General features: G+C 39.1%; 1 protein-coding gene across 6 annotated transcripts in view; it reads right to left on the minus strand.

Moving 5' to 3' along the window:
* The window catches only part of LOC122810242 (carbohydrate sulfotransferase 5-like), a 439,379-nt gene that overhangs the window by 188,388 nt on the left and 231,529 nt on the right, over positions 1 to 19,462 (minus strand). Inside the window, exon 5 of one of the 6 annotated variants that reach the window (XM_044081765.1) lies at positions 1,586 to 1,630. The exons of the other annotated variants lie outside the window; for them this stretch is intronic. The gene's annotated coding sequence lies outside the window, so the exon portion shown is untranslated. The remainder of the gene's footprint in view (positions 1 to 1,585; positions 1,631 to 19,462) is intronic. 6 annotated transcript variants of the gene reach the window in all.

Raw genomic sequence — 19,462 nt, forward strand, 5'->3', positions numbered from 1 at the left:
TCAACAAGCATCATGTATATTGAATCCTTATAAGGAACAGCAACAACATTGCAATGCATAGTCATTAAAAAGCAAGCAAAACAGAAAGCAACAGAAATGACAGTAAACGAGGCAGTGCTGTTCACAAGCATCAATGATATATGAATCCTTATAGTACATTATATAGTATCGTGGTCACATTATTACATTTCAGTATGCATTACACAGAATTCTCTGTGATCGTTCCATTTTAGAATAAAAAAGTGCAGTCTCACACAGAGTAGAGCAAACACTCTGCAAGGGATAAAATGTATACACTAAAATGTATACTTCATGTGAGAAGCTAGGGTTTTTTAAACCTAGTATGTTTACTTAGAAGCATTAGTAATAGTCTGTGTTTTTATCTACTTCCTAACCGCCTGCAAGAACTGATCTTTATAAAATCCTTTAGAATCATAACCTAAGTCACTGGAACTAATACATTACATGTAATACATTTGCAGCAGTATTTTCATTTGAAATACAGTTAGCTTACAGATGTTTCAGTATCAGCATCAACATAATCAGAAAAAGTCGTTAAACATACACGATTAAAACAAAAATTGTAAAAAGACAAAAGTCACAAAATCTCTATATCTTAATGATATTAGCAATATACTGCATTGTGTAGTTTCAAGTTTGAATTACAATTTCCACTTGTATGGTGTATCAAAGAAATTAGTCACCATGGACCCTAGAAGCACATCTCTAAAACCAGGCATTTATTCTCGGAAAGTTTTATCCTGTTATCTGGCATACAATTAAAAATGTGCCTTAAAGGGATGATTGAGAGCTACATGAGTTTATTTTTAAAGGAGAGGAACAGCAAAGTATAAAAACATGAACATGACATGAAGCCTGAGAGTGGAAGATGCTAGTATGTGTGAGGAAATAATTCCTCAAAGTAACATAAATAAATATTTGTCAAATGCAGAAATGGGGTGGGAAAATTATAGGTTTCACATGTGCTTTTGATAAAGCCACTGTTTGTGGTGTGTGACTGTGTGTGTGTGTGTGTGTGTGTGTGTGTGTGTGTGTGTGTGTGTGTGTGTGTGTGTGTGTGTGTGTCTTTATATTAATATACATGCATGGTGGTATATAACATAAGAAACAGAGTAACTAAAAACTAATTGAATGATCTGAAAACATGAAGAACTAATGTGAAACAGAGGCATACAAAGACATTCACTGCATACAAAAAGTATATATATATATTTTTTAAATGACAGTAATAGCAACAGAAAAGTACAAATTTAGGAATTACACTTACTAAACTTAAGGGTTTGCCTTATACTACTAAGTAAATCTAAAATCTGTTGTGAATTTTATCTTAGCTTCTTATTTTAAAAGGTAAAACTTTCTGATTACAGTACTGAACTATGGAGAACATCATATGGAATGTCATGTGAAAGCAAAAAAAAAACTTAATGAACAGTTTTGTATTTGTGACATAATGACTCTATTTACCAAAAATTCAAAGAGACACACAAATTAAAATAAAAATGAAGTGATAACATTACTACAGAACTTATGTTCTTATGTTGAAACATTGAGTTATGCTCCTTACCTGTTCTCATCCTGCATAGTAGAGTTGTAACTGGCTTCTGCAGTGCTAAATCAAAGAGAGCAGGTTTCAAGACAGTTGCTCCTAAGACTATTTGCATACAAGGAAGTGTCAAAGTCAGTTAATTTGTGGGCTGTCCCAGGGAGCACAAAGCATTGTTATGCAACATATTGTTTCCAAGCACTACCCCTACTATCTCAAGTTTTTTGACAGTTTCTTAATGCAAAGCTTCAAAGTACAGCTCATACTACAAATGTATCTATATTTATTACCTGCTGGAAAGCTGAGTGTCATAAAGTAATTCAAGGAGGCTATAGTTTTGTTACTTTTTTTTCTGCATTCATCTTTATCAAATTTCAGGCTACAGTAGCTCATAACTTTTTTTTTTCCTTTTTTCAGCAACCCAAACTTTTGTGCCTAAAGAATACAAATCTTTGTTTGGGGATAGTGTTGTGGGATGGAGCACTGGGTGTAGTCCAGGTGAACAGGGTTTAGTTAGTGGCTTGGATTTTTGACAGAAAAGGTTTGGGGTGCAAGTGAGTGGCCAGGATCAGCTAGACAAACCTGTATGAAAGCTAATGAAGGAATCCTGCCACATGGGGGCTCCTGCATCCTGGGACTTAGAAAGCATAAGTTCACCAATGAGCATTCAAGTGGCCTTGCTAGAAATCACTATTGTGAAAAAACAAGGCATACATTAAGTACTGTGGCCAGCACAGTGTTCAGTTTATTATATTTTATGGCCACCAGGGGAATGGCAGTAGCAAATGGGGTGCCACAATCTCCAGGTACCACCTCCCTCTCCCAGAGACAGTCCTGAGAAACTGATGGTCATATGGAATAAATTGACCAGTAGGCAAAAGAGACTTGATGGTCAAAGGAATGGGAATGGGTGATCAAAAGATAAAACAAAGTATACATTTTTTGTGGGTACTGAAAAAATCTAAATAAAAAGGGGTAGGACGAGGTAGGAATCTAATACCATCAATTAAGTTGGGGACTCTAAGACTACAGCTTTTTGGTATACAGTGTCTGATTAAAAAAAAAAAAAACAGAAAAAAATGTTGAATCGCTTGACTCAACTCCACTGCTTGAAGGTAATTTGACCAAGTGTTTTCCTGGAAAGGCAGTGAAATGAGGAAGTGATGCTACTTTACAAACTGCCCCTTGTCAGTTTACAGCACAAAGGTGATGAATTGTTACTAGGAAAATCACAGGATGTTAGAAAAAATGTTTGTTAAGAAAGTACTGCAAACAAACATTTATATTAAATTATGAATCAAGCTGTTTTAACTTTGAAGGAATTTTTGTAATTTAATAAAATGTGAATACTTTAATAAAACTGGCAAGGGCAAGAAAATATTTTCTTGGGAAGCAGCTCTTTGTAGAGATTTGTACTGAGCTGGCATTTTCTTGCATGTACATTTTAGAAGCACAGGGCCTGTTTCAGGATATCACAGTATACAAACAGAGGCTGTAATTTTTAAAGCCATGTGTCCAAATTTACAAATCAGAGTATAAACTCAGCTTAAGGGTGGCAAAATTAGATGACACTTTTAGTGTGTATACGCATGGGATAAACTATATTTCTGTTAATCTATAAAACTAGTAACGTATTATTAGTAAACAAGTGCTTCTTTATGTAAGATATAATGGCTCCACTGGGATAATAAAACAGTTTTCACTGCTCAGCATCTGTTCTTATTTCATGTTGACGACTCCCCTTCTTAGTACTCCTGTCTCCCAGTCCTGTGGCTAGTGTGTATGTACCTACAAAGCCCTGAGCATGTTTGTCTCACTTGCCTCTGTAAGCTGTAATTGCACACCTTGCTGTGCACCTTACCCCACAGCAGTCAATGATGCTAAGTGTATTGCATTTGAATGTACAGAGCACCTGCCTGGGAGAACAGCATTCACAGTTGTTAAGCCAGTGCTGATGGCTATGGCAGTCCACTCTGGGGTAATCAGGAAATGCCAGGCTGCATGGTATGGTGACAAGCAGTCATTAAATTACTTAATGCTTCCTGCTTAAATTACTTGACGCAATATTTTAGTAACTGCTGCTTTCTTAACTTACACTGTGCTCTTCCTGGTTCAGTGGTACTGCACATGTGCAAACTGACTGACTCATGCTGGATGTTTCCTACTTCGCTTCACCTACCCATTATTTCACTTGTATTTCCTGGCTCCCCAAGCACTTTACTACAATTATCATACCCTCTTAAAACAATCTTGTCTGATTTTACAACTCCATGCAACCAAATGTTCAAACCATCCATAATATTATAAACATACCCTGCAGTACATACAAAATGAAATTCTGCCATTTAATAATTCCAGCTATTATCACTGCAGTCTTCCTTATCAGTTATTCTACATTTACCCCACATCTAAACTTCAGTCACAAAATAAGCAATGCCTCACTTTAAAAACATTCCATATCCAACAACCACCACAACATGGCATACATGCCTGAATGGCGGGTAAAACACCTCTGCTCCAAACAGTAGCCCTTCTTCTTCCAAACAACCTTCTACCTCTAGTCTTCCTCAACCTATTTACACTTTTAAAGTCAGGTAATGTTGAGATTAACCCAGGGCCACCGCTAGTACATCCAGCAACTGCTAATACTAACCCACACCCTAAAATGCATCACACAACAATAGCACTACTTAATCTGAATATAACAACAAATGGACTCTGCTACAATCATGTTAAGTTCAGCAATAATGCCACAATATTATCTATCACTGACTAATGGTTAAAAGACCATCATCTGACATCGACATACATAACAAGCAACTACAACTCTTTCCTCAACAACTGACCGAGAACAACAACAATCGGAGGAGTACTCCTTCTCATAAAAAAATAACTGTGGCATACAAGCAACACTACTGGACTCTGGCACATTTGCAAAGGACTCTAAGCCAACTGGTTAGTTGTACAACTGATTTTTGAGCATAGGCCAAGATTATACATTGCATTATTATAAATCGCTCTCCTGTCTCACTAAGTTTGCATGACCGTTTGTTTACACCTCTTTCTTAAAAAGTCTGCCGGTGACACAAGACTCATTGCAGAGGCTTGGACCTAAATAAATGGGTTTGGTCCTCATAAGATACACCTGAAAGTACAACACATTATTCCCTTATCTTCACCACCTCTTTGTTAGATGTTGTCATAAAACGTCCCTGAAAAATGCAAGCATAAATAATACTACCAAATTCTCTAACTGAAGACAGCTCAATCATATCATTATGGTCATTCAAAACACCTAACCCAGAGCCAGTCCTGACATATACAAGAACCATGCCAGATTCAACACAACAAATGCTTGAAGATGAAATTTGATCTATGTTAGAACTTTGAATGTCCAATAACATACCATTCATAACACTGATCTGAAAACATCAAAACAACAAATATCGAAGTGCCAGAACATTGAATCTTCCAGCATCAGCAATACATGTTTTTGCCCTTCATCCCCTGCCACTTTATATTTATTTATTATTTTTTTTTTTTAATTTTACATTTGTTAACTGGGAGAGTCCAACTGGATACATGTCCATTTTCAGCGGAGGCCCGGGGAGAAAAGCTCCAGGTACATAACAGACATATGAACATTGTTAATGCAAAAAAGGAAGATAGTTGAGTTCTAAATACAATATAAAGATACATCACATCTTGGGAAAAAAATAACAGCAGCATATAAAAAAAAACATAGGTCAGTTACAAAGGCGAGGCGGCTTGTTAAAAAGCGGTTAAGGATAGTGAGGTAAGAGAAGGGTAAATGATAGTGGTTAATCAGGTTTGGAACAGGGACATTGCCAGAGAGTATTGAGATGGGGTTTAAGCTTTTTTTTTGAATTGTAGGAGTGAAGGTTCTGAGGTGAGCATTGTCGGTAGGGAGTTCCACATTTTACCTACAAAGTTTGAGAATAGAGAATCCCCAGCAGAATTATTGGCTTTGGTAGTTTGAGCTAAGATCTTATTGGAGGAGCGTAAAGATTGCAGGTTAATATAGGGGTGAATGATGTTTTCCAGAGCTGGTGTTTTCTCTGGGTGATACAGTATCTGGTGAGCCATTTTGAGTAGGTTGAAATGGAGTTGGCTGGAAAACTCTAACCACCCTAGTTGCTTCAAGTTAGTGCAGTGGTGCGTTCTAAAGGTGGAATTTGTGGCAAATCTAGCTATGTGATTGTAACAAGAAGCAAGTTTGTTAAGGGTTGTCTTGTTTAGGTTTGTAAAAAGGGAGGCATAGAAAAGAGTTGATAGTAGGTGTGTGCTGGCAATTGTAATTTTAGCGTGAGGAGTGAGAAAGTGTTTTACTTTATAGAGAGAGCCAAGCTTTTTATTGACGGTTTTGATGGTTAGATTGAAATGGGTGTCAAATTTAAGGGAGTTATCAATGGTAACACCTAATAGCTTTGTGTGAGCTTCTGGTGATATAGTGATTCCATTGGAGGATGTAATAGAGAAGATGGGGGGAAGAGTCTTGTTAGTGGGTGAGAAAGTAAGTAGTTTTGTTTTGTTAGGGTTAAGAACTAGTTGACGACTTGAGAACCATTTTTCTATTAGGTTGAAGGTGTCTTGGGTTGAAGCAGTGAGTTCTGCCAGGTTGGAGGCAGTGCTGATGATAGTCGAATCATCTGCATATTGAATGCATGTGGCATGGGGGGTGATTGTGGACAGGTCATTAACAAAGATGGTGAAGAGAAGAGGGCCAAGAATAGATCCTTGGGGAACTCCAAGTGTAACAGGTAGACATGTGGATAATTTGTCCTGCCATAGAACAGCCTGTTGCCTATTGGACAGGTAGGATTGGAACCATTTCAGCGTGGAATTGCTGAGTGATAGTTTTTTTAATGTATGGAGGAGTTGAATGTGGTTCACCATATCAAAGGCCTTGGAGAGGTCTAAGAAAAGAGCAGATGATAGTTTATTATTGTTTCTGAAGTTATTGATGGTATTAGAAAAGGATAGTAGGGCTGATGTGGTACTGTGATTTGGCCTGAAGCCATGTTGGGAGTTGGCTAGAATTTTATTTTTGGTGAGATGTTCCATCAGTTGTTTGTGGACACACTTTTCCATAATTATGGCCAGGGGTGAGAGTATAGCTATAGGTCTGTAGTTGGTTAGCTCTAGTGAGCTACCACCTTTATGGAGAGGAATAATGTGGGACATTTTCCATATGGAGGGATGAAGGCTTCTGACAAGGTACGGTTTATGATTATGGAGACGGGATAGGAAATGGCCTCAGCTGCTTTTTGCAGAAACTCAGCTGGGAGAAGGTCAGCTGCTAGCTTAGAGGGTTTTAGTTTTTTAAGAAGAGATGTTATAGAGGATATGGGTACTGGATCGAAGGTAAATAGATGATCTGATGTAGTTGTAGTATTCTGCTGGCATGGGTAGTGGAGTGGGCTGGTTGTTTGTTTGAATTGTGTGGCCAGGGATTGTATAGTTTCTGTGAAGAAACTATTGAATATGTTAGCAATGTTTACAGGGCACTGTTGTTTGCAAGTTGTTGGAGTGGGGGTGGTTGCCTGGCCTGGGTGTAGGAGCTTGTTTAAGCCTGCCCAGAATTTTTGTGGATTATTAAGGTGTTTGTGTTGGAGGTGGAGGAAGAAGTTTTTTTAATCATTTAAGATCATTCTTTTAGTTTCATTTCTAAGTTGCCGGAAGGTTTGGTGGGAGTGTGGGTCTTTAGAGGTACGCCATGTGACCCACATCTTGTTTCTAGATAGGATTTTGGATTTTGTTTCCTTAGAGAGCCATGGTGTGGTTTTGGTTTAAGTTCTAATGGACCGTATTGGAGCATGGGAATCTAGAATCTTGAGGAAGGTGGTGTTGAAGTAGATAACTGCCTCTTCAAGAGGAAGTGACTTGAGTATTGTCCAGTTGTGGGCTTTAAGTTCAGTTTGAAAAATGGAGGCATTGAATTTATTATTGTTCCTGATTTTTTTATGGTTGTAAGAAGGGGGTGATTTTCTTGAATTTGATAACATAGGTGAGTAAGTGATCACTCATGTCCTCTGGGTGAGTACCTGCTGAGTACTGGTCAGGATCTTTATTAGTAGGGATCCAGTCCAGGATGCTGTCTTTGTTTTGGGGTTTACCTAGTCTGGTAGGAGTGGATATGAGCTGAGAAAAGCCATGTAGATTTATGCTGCTAGATGGGGAGCTAGATGAGAAGGAATTCCAATCGATGTTGAAGTCACCTAACACTATGGATTCCTGGGGGTGAGTTTGAGTTAACCAGTGGAGAAAGTCCTCTAAGGTTTTGTTATTATTGTTGCCTGAGGGGATGTAAATACATGCTATATTTATGCTTTTATGTTTGTTTGGTTGAAGTTTTACAAGTAGAATTTCGGCATTGTTTGTTAGGAGGGGTTGTGGAGAGGCAAGGGAGATTTGTAATGTATTTTTGTAGAGTATAGCTACACCGCCACCTTTGCGAGTTATTCGGTCTGCTCTTAGTATATCATACCCTGGTGGGATTATGTGTGTGTCTTTCGTACTTGGTTTAAGCCAGGTTTCTGTGAGACATAGCAGGTCTGGGGAACAAGTAGCTAAAAGAGCATGTAGGTTGTGAATCTTATTGTTTACACTTCTGATGTTTAGATGACAGGTCAGAAGAGAGTTAAAGGGTCTAGAGTTTAGATTGAAAAGTGGAGGGGAGGATAGGGTGGAATTAGAATTGAGTGGAGGGGAAGGGCCAGGGTTGGGGTGGATATCACCATCTGTGGCTAGTCTGTGATTCAGAGTGGCAATGAATTTGAGGGCTTTGAGTAGAAGTTTGTAGTAATGTTTATCATTTGGCCTAATATTGGTAGGTTTGATAATTACAAAGCGTTCGAGTTCTAACAAGGAGGGTGAGTAGGGAGTTGAGTCATGGCCTCTGTTGTTAATTATAGGGAAGGGGTTGGTTTGGTAGCCTGGGTGGTGGAAGCCTATGTAAGACCAGGTTTCATATAGGGTAGCTAGGTAAGGGACTAGTAGGAGGGGAAAAAGAGTTAGTATGATAAGCTTCCTGGGTGGTGTCATATTCCGTTTGATCTTCGAGGGCGGTAGTGAGGTACAGGAAGTTAGTGGACAGTAGGGGGAGTGGTTTGAGGTTATAAAAGTAAGAGTACTGGGGCGGGTGGGAATAGGGGGCAGGGCGGAGAGCGGAGCGAGCACGAGCGAAGCGAGTGCTCGCGGAGCGGGGTTTACACTAAGCCACTAGAGCCCAGGTTTCAAGATGTAACTCCTGAATAATTAACTTGCAGGTGAGTAATCTCGTCTAAACAAACATCAGGTTCAATTCCTATGCTTTGGGAGCTTGTTTTTAAAATTTTATAGCTGTTTGCCTTAGTTTTAGGGTGTGTTCTGTAGTTTAAGTGGAGTATATGCAAACAAGCTTGGATTTTTTGTTTGGGTAAGCCTAGGGAGATTCGTGCTAGTGCTGAGGACCCTTAAATAATACTGTACTTTAAAGTCTATACTAAAATGACCAGATAATGACCTGTTTTGTTTTACAGGTTGTGGGCAATAGTAGAGTAGTCGCTCGAAAAGGGCAAAGTTCTTTTCTGCCTCACGCTGTGCAGGGGAAGACCTGGAAGGGATAGAGAGAGAGCTTGATTTCAGAGGCAGTCAGAAGAAGCTGTGTAGCTTAAACAACATTAGACTACCCGAGGAAACCCTAAACTATGTTAGTAAAATCTTTACATATCTTTACATATAGCATAAATCATTATAACACATTAGCATTTTACTGCAACAGGGCCTTATGAATGAGAGTTAAAGAATGTTGAATGTTGAATATCCTGCATCTCAAAAAATATACAGAAGGCTCTCAATTTTCACTCTAATGAACAGCCCTGCAAAGAGCTTGTCATACTAAAGTCTGGTTACCAAACAAATTTATCTTTAGAGACACAACTTAGCTTTAAAGAAACAAGTAGCTACAATATCCATGCCGTTCAATAGTGCATTATGTAACTATGTAGCAAAAAAAGAGTTACATCAGTTACTATTAAATCACACAAGTCAACTTAAATACATTTAACAGTCTATTAGGAACAATGAATAACAACTTAATACATACCTCAGGAGGTAAAGGCCGGTAACAAGGTCCTACAGCACTAGGGATTTGAAATTAAAGGCACCAGACAAGGGTTATTTCAAACCTTTGTAACAGGGATAGAATGGGGGTGGGGGTTTACACTAAGCCACTAGAGTCCAGGTTTCAAGATGTAACTCCTGAATAATTAACTTGCAGGTGAGTAATCTCGTCTAAACAAACATCAGGTTCAATTCCTATGCTTTGGGAGCTTGTTTTTAAAATTTTATAGTTGTTTGCCTTAGTTTTAGAGTGTGTTCTGTAGTTTAAGTGGAGTATATGCAAACAAGCTTGGATTTTTTGTTTGGGTAAGCCTAGGGAGATTCGTGCTAGTGCTGAGGACCCTTAAATAATACTGTACTTTAAAGTCTATACTAAAATGACCAGATAATGACCTGTTTTCTTTTACAGGTTGTGGGCAATAGTAGAGTAGTCGCTCGAAAACGGCGAAGTTCTTTTCTGCCTCACGCTGTGCAGGGGAAGACCCGTTTTGTTTTACAGGTTGTGGGCAATAGTAGAGTAGTCGCTCGAAAAGGGCGAAGTTCTTTTCTGCCTCACGCTGTGCAGGGGAAGACCTGTTTTGTTTTACAGGTTGTGGGCAATAGTAGAGTAGTCGCTCGAAAAGGGCTAAGTTCTTTTCTGCCTCACGCTGTGCAGGGGAAGACCTGTTTTGTTTTACAGGTTGTGGGCAATAGTAGGGTAGTCGCTCGAAAGGGCGAAGTTCTTTTCTGCCTCACGCTGTGCAGGGGAAGACCTGTTTTGTTTTACAGGTTGTGGGCAATAGTAGAGTAGTCGCTCGAAAAGGGCGAAGTTCTTTTCTGCCTCACGCTGTGCAGGGGAAGACCTGTTTTGTTTTACAGGTTGTGGGCAATAGTAGAGTAGTCGCTCGTATATATGCCATACGCTCGTATGTTTTACAGGTTGTGGGCAATAGTAGAGTAGTCACTCGTATATATGCCAACTCCTAGATTATACTACATATGAGAATAGGCAAAACCTCAATCAATGCCAGCTGCATTTCAATCTCACACAAATGCACAATAATACTATACGATATTGTAAGATTCAATGTTCTGGCCCTTGGATGTTATGCTGTTTCAATACTTTCAAACTGATGTTATGAACATCAATGTTATGAACACTCGGCATTCTAACATAGATCCACTGAAATGGACATAGTGAACTGGACTAATATATTCAATGATACAAACCCAATCACTGATCTCATCACCTTAGCATCCTTGAACCAATTCAAAAGAGACTTCTACTCATAAAACATTTAAGACTGAGAGGTATCTCCTAGCCATGGCTAACACCAGAAATAAAGTTCTCCTTAAACAAGAAAAGACAGCCTGGAAGATATAGAAATCAGACTTAAATAATAGCAAGAAAAACAAGACTATTTTCAGCTAAGACATCAGGCACACATAGCTACCAGTTCAGCCCAATTAACGTACTTCAAAATCAGGCAAACCTGCCTCAGCAATCCCAAAATGTTCTGGGACTGTCTGCAATGAACTACAAGTGATTTTAAATCGAACCGTAAGCAGCCAGTATCCAAATCACTTTATATGGATACTGGCTACTTGTGGTTCTATTTTCCATTGGCAGTGGTGGTATGTAATGTGTGGAGTTACAAGTGACTTTAAGTCTACCACCAATGAAAATAGGTGCCTCACTAAAGAATTCTTCAACAGCATACAAAATGGTTTCTCCACAGCTCAAAAATGAGTAGCACTCACAACAACATCAACAATACTTCTACGCCCATAGCCAACATCTGTAGCAATCCATATCTGCACTTCAGGAATATTAACCCAAAACAGGTACTAAATGCATTTCAGGTATAGACACAAGTAGGTCTGTTAAAACACTTGACACTGTACCCAGAATTTCTATAAAAATCATAAAATTGTGCCTATAAATCTCTTTGTTCTATCTCTGACTCTTACTACAGGCATGAGAAATGTGAGAATCATACTTGTACACATAATGAAAAACCCAAAGACTGCATCAAGCTAGGGAGTTCTCACACTGTTTTGTATATTGACAAAGATTATGAACAATCTGCCATATAATCACTTACAGTGTGGGCTGTATTTCTAAATATGACCTCCTCTCCAACAAACATGGCTTTAGGGTACAAATTCAATGCACAAAAAGCAATACAGACACTAAGCAGCTACATATGAAACCATGGAAAAGCAAAAGTAACATGACTCATCTTCACAGACTTAAAAACAGCTTTAGAATATGTTAGATACCCACTTTTACTAAAAAATGTTATCTAAATTTGTAATCAGTGGCATGGCCTTTATATTGTCCTTGCAAACACTCAGCATGGGTTTCGCCCATCACATAGTACCACTACAGCTCTCTTATCCTTTACTAATACCATAAAACATCACAGGAATAACAACAACTTTGTACCTGCCATCTTTCTAGACCTATCAAAAGCTTTTGATATGATCTTCCATTCCAAACTAATAGACATACTAACTGAACTTATCCTTCTCACCATCTGCCACAACATGGTTTCATAACTATTTATCTGGATGTCAACAATCTGTTCTGTGGCAGGGTGACCTAACTCCATGCCTTCCTTTATCCATTGGTGTCCCCCAAGGATCTATCTCTGGCCCTCTCCTTTTCTCCCTTTTTACTAATAATCTACACACAGCTACTCCACATGGTTCTATAATACAGTATGCGGATAATTCAACACTTACCTGGGCTGCCACTTCTCTATCAACTCTTCAATCTCAAACACAGGAATCTTTCACTTCTGTTGAAACATGGTTAGCCAATGCCCATCTAATCTGGAACCCAAACAAAACTAAATTATTACTCTTCTAGCCTAACATGACATATATCTCATGCCCAACATTTAACATAATAGCCAAAGACAATACTGTGATCTCCCCAACAATCCATACAAAGCTTCTTGGAGTGGAAATAGACAATACCCTAAAATTTGACTTGCATGTCTCCTTAACTATAAAAAAGTCCATAAGAAACTTGGACGTCTATATGGGCACAAAAGGTTCCTGACCACAATGGCTAAAATTACATTAGCACAAATGCATCTGCTCTCCAGTCTACTGTATGCCTCTCCAATTTTAACTAATCTTAGGAAAACTGACTTATCTAAGCTAGAAGCATGTTATAATAAAAGTGCTAAGTTTGCATCTGACTGCCCATATAGAACACATCATTGTAAAGCTTTAAGGATACTAGACTCGTTTGAGCTTCCCAACATTATTCTTTACAATCCACTCTCTGTAACTCACAAAAGTGTAACACAAGCAACTAGAACTCCTGCACTAAAAAATCTTATCCTTCCTTACAGTTCCAGCAGACCACTTCGCTCTAACAATAAGAACTTACTCACCATCTCCAAGGCCAGCAACACTGCAGGAGAATCTTTGTTTTCCAACTATATATCTTGTATATGGAACTCCCTTCCTAAATCCATTCTCTCAATCTCATCCACTACCCACTTTAAGCCATCACTTAAAGCTTATCTAAAAATTAAGTGGCTATGTTCCTAACCCCTTGTGAATGCTCTGATACATCACAGTATACCACAACCATATCCAACTTCTTCCCCTGTGTTTAATATTTTATTCCTACAGGCTTGTCTATCATGACATAAGTCATACTTTACAAATAGTACTAGCTAAGTACAAAGCCTAGGTTTTGTTGTCATAATGTAACAAATGTGTATGTTCTTATGCATACTGCATTTTTTTACTTTATACTTTATTGCTTATTGTAATGTGTGCATGAAAATTTACTGTTACTCATGGAGCTTTTCTCCCTGGGCCTCCACTGAAAAAGGACCTGTGTTCAGTCGGACTTTCCCGGTAAACAAATGTTAAATAAATAAATATATGCAAAACCAAACAATTACAGTCAAACAGAAACACAACATGACTGATAGTTACACATTTTATTCTAGTGTACCACAGGACTCTATATTAGACCCCTATTTTTTTCAGTACATCAACAGCCTCCCATTTGAGATACGTGGTTTAAACTTCATATTTTATGTGAAAGACGCAATCATTTTGAACAACTGTGTATTTAAGTTCTAGGAAAAAATGTAACTGAAGTTCATCAATATCTGGACCTAGATACACAGTACAGAATTAGTTACTAATAGCGCAAAAAATGCATTGATATTTGTAACCTCACAAAAACTTGAAAATAAACTCCATTTGACCATGACAGACATACTAGGAATGACACTGCCAGCAGTCATCAAACAAATATACCTAGGTATAATTATCTACTGAAATCTGAACATATTTTAACAGGTACACTGATACTGCCTTGACTCAACTAAAATTATCTTAGAGGTATTCCAGCCTTGTCACTAAGGAAGCAAGGAAAACCTTAGTATTGCAAAGGATTATGCCAAAGATATAATAATGCCTGTATTTGTTTGCATTGAACTCAGCAGAAAACTCCTATAATCTCCAATGAACAGCTAATAAGATGTATTGGTTGATGACCTTAGGTGAACCCAGGCAACACTACTGAAACATGTTGAAGATAGCTAACCTGCAAGCAGTTACCATTAAGGCAATCTGACTTCTGAACGGGTTAACTTTCAAATTGTTGTACTGGTTATATTATCTACCACTACCCTCTATGCTACATAACAGGGAAAGCAACTATATTCTGAGGTCAAACTCAGAAGATGCAATAACATTGCTGAGATCTTCATTCCATAAGATGTAGGAGAAAAAGCATTTTCTAAATTACCATCTGCAGCATGGCGTTCACTAACACACAATATATATATATATATATATATATATATATATATATATATATATATATATATATATAAATAGACGTACACCAAACGTATTACAGTAAATAAATGATGCATTACCTGACTGCTGAGTACAAATGCACATGCCTATATTATATGCAAGCTAATTATGCTACACAGATCAGCATACTTGACTGTAACCAAAGATATCTTGTAATACCAATGATACTTAAGACACTAAACCATTGGTCATTTGGTTATACTGTAAATAAAAAGTACTGTAAGCCTGTAGCAAATTCTCCCAACTTTAGTTACCAACCTGTGTACACCCAACAAGAAGCCATTTATTGCACTATGTGTAACGTGGTTTACTATCATCTGATTGAACTGCACTTGACTGGAAATCAAATGTTTGAAAGAATTTGACTGTAAAGCAATTGACCGAAAGCCCATTTGAATGAAAAGCCATTTGACTGAATCACAAATGATAGAAAAGTGTAGAAGTGTGGGTAGTATGTGATGGTAACATTAGTGAAGATATGATTTGCTGGGAAGTGAGTCAAAATGATATTGTGTGGATAGCAATGTGCCTGGTATGTCACCTGCCCCTCTGCCAATATGATAGATGTTTGTGTTTGTGCATAAGCACCAATTCACGGTCTATGGTGGGCTTTTTTTTCTTTTCTCCAGTGGTTGTGTAGCCATGGAGATAGTATCTACAATTGGGGGGGGGGGGCCTCCTGTAAAAATATTATTTTATATTGTAGTTTCTTATGTTGAATATTTTCATTGATTGCATATCCATTTTTTTGCATTCTGTGCATGCTTATTGGGTGACACTGTGGGCTGTATGTCAACCACACCCCACACCTCCATGCAGTTCTTCAACCACATGGAATGCAAACGTGATATAAGGGATGAATTAAATAAACCTTTGTTTGAAGTCATGAAGTTGCTGAAGACAAAGGTCAGCTCCATTATATGACTATTGAATATGCTATGATTACAATGTGATGGCCTGGCTCTCCAGCATACAAGGACGAAACCCTAACAATGCCCCCCCCCCCCCGAGGTAGTCCTAGTTAAAATAGCAGCTCAAGAGTGGAAAGAGGTATGCACAGGAGGATAGGATCAAGTGGCCTTTGAGAAGAGGGACAGTTAGTCCACTAGCTGTCTCATCGCACACAAGGGGAGGCTTGTACCTGAGAAAGTTACAGTTAATACCAGCATATTGGCTTGGCTTACCTAGCCAGTGACAGTAGCTTTCATTAGCAAGTCAGTTGGAGCACTCACATGAAGGAGGAAGGTGTAGTAGACCTCTGCAGTGATGCAGCTGCCCATGTGAGCCACCAAGGGGTGAAGTTATAGCCTTAATTAGAAATGCAGTCAGTGCAAATATCTTTAAATGTGAGTGAGGACAACACACCTCCTATAATACCTGGAAGCCAGCCTCTATGGTCAGTTCTCTCATCTTTGTACTGGAACTCCCTTGTAGTGAGGGATAAAAGACTTAAGACCAACAGTAAGATAGCTGATAGCAGACAAAGAGAAAGATAACCCAAGGGACATAAAAAAAAAAACAGATGTGGCAGATGCTGAGATGGGCACCTATTCTTTTTATTTTGTGTATTAAGAATGACTCATTGCATCTAGCTGTCTGTTTCAAAGGGTATCATGGAAGCTTTAATCTGTGTGATTATCTTGTTTAGTATCATATAAAAGAATTGAATCCAAGTCCTTCTTTCATACTTTCTTATCATAAGCAGAGATATATGTTACCAGTAGATCATATATGCTATGCAGAGTACCTTAGACTAAGAAAAACAGAAAATGCATATGCTGCAACATTCACTGATTTTAACAAGAGTTACACAGAATAAGTAAAGAAAAATGGGTACTTATACACCACATTTCTAACCAATAATACGCAAGTACTAAACAGTCATATGCCGTTCACGTGTCGACTATATTATTTCAAGTTATTGTGTAAAACTAAAGGTGTATAACCCTTTAAAAACATAAACCCACATTTTTAGGCTGTTGTCCTCATGTTCTTGTAGGTTTTTGGCACATTTCTTGGGAGTCAAACCTGACAGGAGTGTCTGTAATTGTTATGTAATTCCCAAAGCTTCCCTTCACTTATGGCAGAAAGGTTAATGTGAAAAAGGTAGAATTGGTGATATCTGTTTGCAGATTGTGACATGTTCCAAAAGTGCTATTTCTGTAGTCAGAAATTAAATGGGCTCTTGGATGTTACTGCTACTTCTTCTCTTATAGGTTCATAGGTTCATAGGTAGGTACTAGGCTATTGGCCCTAGGGCCCATATAAGCCTAGCCAAAAGGTACCCTGGCTTTCCCACCCAAGAAAATTATTTTCCTGTGCCACTGTCGAGCAGAGCCAGAGAAGTGATCCCCGGCATGAATTTCCAATCTCCCATCCAATCATCAAGATTTTTTCTTGAAGAGTGCTAATGAGGAGCTTTGATATAGATAGGTAGTTTGTTCCAGAGTATGGGAAGTCTCTGGGACAGAAATCTATCCCTCCAGCATGTTCTGTTTATTGTGGTGACAAGGTTTAGGTCCCTAGAGCCTGTAGCTCGTAGGGATTGGGATTTCTTTAAGTGAAGCATGTCTAAAAGCTCTGGGTTTGACATAGCTTTGTGTGTTAGTCAAAGATTGCCTCTGAGTAGGCGATATGTGATGGAGTAAAGCTGCAGTTTTTTGAGACAGTCTGCATAGGGCATCTGTTTGAGGCCCGTAATCCTCTTTGTGAGGTATTTCTGTGGCCTTTCCAGTTGTTGTAGATGTCTTATGAGGTACATACCAAAAGGGGTATTGTACTCGATAATAGGTCTAATGAGTGATGAGTAGAGGGGAACAATGACCTCTTTTTTCCTGTATGAGAAACCTTTTGTGATGAGGTGTGCCACGTAGAAGTATTTCCTGATTACTGTGGCGATGTGATTATCAAAGGAGAGACTACTGTTCACCTGTGTCCCAAGGTCTCTTCTCACATTTTGGGTGTTAAGTAGACTACTGCCTATGTGATAGTTCATGGGTACAAAGTTTTTACCAAAAGGGATGACAATGCACATTTTGGCATTGAGCTTGAGGCCATGGCTTTGACACCAGGCATCTGTCTCAGTGAGGCCCTTTTGTAGGATGTCCACATCTTTTGGAGTTTTGATTATGGCTCCTAGTTTGCAGTCATCTATGAACTTCATTAGCCAAAGACCTTCTGTGTTAGCCTGTAGTTCAGAGAAGTAGATACCAAACAGGAGAGGACCCAGGACTGAACCCTGTCGTACTCCACTTGTCACTGGTCTGAAGTTGGATTTGGAGTCTGCTACTTTCACAGTGTGGGTTCTGTCAGTGAGCCAGTTGGCAACCCATCTTGTGACATAGGGATTTATACCTAGTTTATTGAGTTTATCTATAATTCCAGAGTGGGGGATGGTGTCAAAATCCTTGGCGAGATCTAGATAGGCTATGTGAACCACCTTACCCTCATCTACGGCTTTGGTGACTGCTTCAAAGAAGTCTATTAGGTTTAGGAGACATGATCTGCCTTTTACAAACCCAAACTGGGTGGGATCTTGAGTTTGGAGATTACCAATGTCATTGTTTATAAGTTCCATGATGATATGTTCCATAGCCTTGCAGACCAGGCTCATTAGGCTAATGGGGCGGTAGTTTCCAGGGTCTGTGGTGGCTCCCCCTTTTTGGAGTGGGATAGCTGTCGCTGTGTGCCATTCAGTGGGCACACAGCCTGAGGTGAGGCTATGATTGAACATGGTACTTAGGTGGGGTGCCAGTTTGTTCTGTATTTCATGTAGAACACAGCCTGGGATGTTGTCAGGTCCCATGGATGCTGTGTTCTTGGCTTTGGATAGTGTGTTTTTTACGTGTGCAGCCATGATTACAGGAACTTTGCATTCTTCTGGTATAGAGATGGGCCCTTGAGGGGATGACAGAGGGGTAAAGTTAGCACTGAACCTATCTGCCAGGATGTTGGCAATATCAGTTGGTTCTGTATATTTAGTGCCATTGTGCTGTAACTCAGAGCAGATCTGAGTGTTGCCATTGAGATTCTTAACATAGCTGTAGAATGCTTTGTGGTTGTCTTTAGAGTCAGTGGCGATTTTGTTTTTGTAACTAGCTTTGGAGGATTAGGGATCTCAGCTTCTTACTGAGGCTGATCAGGTAGTTTCTCCAATCATGGGATACTCTTTTTTGCAACAGTTTCTTTCTTCTGTTGTAGAGTTTGTTTATGGCAGGGGACCACCAGATTGGCTTCCTTTTTTGGGGGGATAGCATCTTGGTTCTGTTAGGGATTGCACGATCCATGCACTCGTGTCAGTGCTTATAAAGTGCATTTGTGTAGGATTCAGCAGTCATACCTCTATTGTCTGTCAGCATGGGTGTCGTGAAGTTTTCCACTTCTGTCTTAAGAAGTGTGAAGTTGGCTTTGGAGAATTTTTTTACTGTGGTTTCCCTAATGGGGGTGGGGAAGGGATGTGGATGTCTAGGGTGATTAGCTTGTGGTTGGATCTGACCAACGAGGAATTGACCTCTGGTGTGGAGCACTGGTTGCCCATGTTGGTAATAACCAGGTCTAGGATATTGCTGCCCCTGGTGGGGGTGTGGATAAGTCTTCCTACTGTATATAATTCCCACTTGTGTCTTGCTACCATTGCACCTGTTATAGATCTGTCAACTGTCCAGCTTTTTGCACAATGTTTACCTTTTTACCACATATTTTTGGTCTGCCCCTCCAAAAATGTGTGACTGTCTACCAAGTCAGTGGGATGTTCTAAGAATGGAAATCAGTAGGTAATGAGATACACATGTGGGATATGTATCACCAGGCAGATTCCTTTTACTTTTCATTGTATCGTTGGCAAAACATGCTGGCCAGGAAGAGGACTTTTGTCATTATTCCTGTCTCTGACACAATGTGATACAAAACTAATTTGGAGTTTACACTCCCCTT

This window comes from Protopterus annectens, chromosome 8.part1 (genome assembly GCF_019279795.1).
Source record: "Protopterus annectens isolate FY-2018-M chromosome 8.part1, PAN1.0, whole genome shotgun sequence".
Taxonomy (NCBI): Eukaryota; Metazoa; Chordata; order Ceratodontiformes; family Protopteridae; genus Protopterus; species Protopterus annectens.